The following is a 1,249-nucleotide window of genomic DNA, read 5'->3' as shown; positions in this document are numbered from 1 at the left end:
GTGCAGAAATGGCCGGTGGTTGTGGGGAATGAAAAACAAAAAAACCATTCTCCATTGCAATCTTGTTTTCGATCATAATTTTCGCAGCCCAAAGTGAGAAACACCGTGAGTTGAACCAGCCCAATAAAAGCCTCGATCGATCTCTGGCATTGATCTCGGATCATTTTCTAACAAACGTTGGAGGGCATAACGTCTTGTAATTGATTCTTTGCTTTTCGCCTTCTGTCTATGCCCATAAACGTAAGCAAAATGTAGTCAATAGCACAGACACATATTTAACAACTTATGTGGGCGGGACACTTGGTCCGGATGCCAAACACACAGCGATCCCAGAAACTTCTTCTCAGAACTGGTACGTAGAAGTCGGAGCATTGAGTGCCCCCCCCCTCCCCCCTAGAACAACAACAACAACCAACCAACAAACAAAATACAACAACCCCAAAATTGTTTTTTAAAGAGAGATATATATATAAGATAATCAAGACACTATAACCAAAAGACTTATCTGAAAAATAGCTCCGTTGACGTGGATGTGGGGAAAACCATCTGTCTTGATCGATCAGTGTTGTAGGCCTATAATTAAGTCATGACATGAAGTGGCAATAGGCTTTCGTCGAGAAAAACAGAGTTTCTAAGGCAGATGATGTGACAAAACAAGCAAGAAAACCAAGACAGTCAAATCCTGATATTTACATAGGCCCAAAAGACCACACGTGACATGCTTGCGGAAAATTCTTCTGACCCCCCAATTTAAAAAAAAAATTCAACCAGTTTTAAGGCACTATTACTATTATAACGATTAAGCAGATACGCACCGAACTTATTTAAGGAGTAGCTTCTCTTCCTCATTGGATGTTAAACTTAAACATCATCATCAGTTTATGATGGACGAACTGTTTTGATTAGATTATCGTGATTACATCCATCATAATCGTTATAGTCACATATATCTTCATCCCCATTCCCCCCTCAGACGTCGTGTCCATGGGAAAGGCACTTTACTCGAATGTTGCAGTGTGATTAATAGCTCGGTTCTTTCGGAGATGGACGCAAAATTTGGAGGTGTAAATTTAGCCTCCTTGTCAAGAGAGAGAGAGAGAGAGAGAGAGAGAGAGAGAGAGAGAGAGAGAGAGAGAGAGAGAGAGAGAGAGAGAGAGAAGAGAGAGGAGGAGAGAGAGAGAGAGAGAGAGAGAGAGAGAAGAAGAAGAAGAAGAAGAAGAAGAATTTAATAACCTGTAAGTTACAGTGT

This window comes from Aplysia californica, unplaced genomic scaffold (genome assembly GCF_000002075.1).
Source record: "Aplysia californica isolate F4 #8 unplaced genomic scaffold, AplCal3.0 scaffold00232, whole genome shotgun sequence".
In the NCBI taxonomy this organism is placed as follows: domain Eukaryota; kingdom Metazoa; phylum Mollusca; class Gastropoda; order Aplysiida; family Aplysiidae; genus Aplysia; species Aplysia californica.
This window is presented reverse-complemented; position numbering follows the sequence as displayed.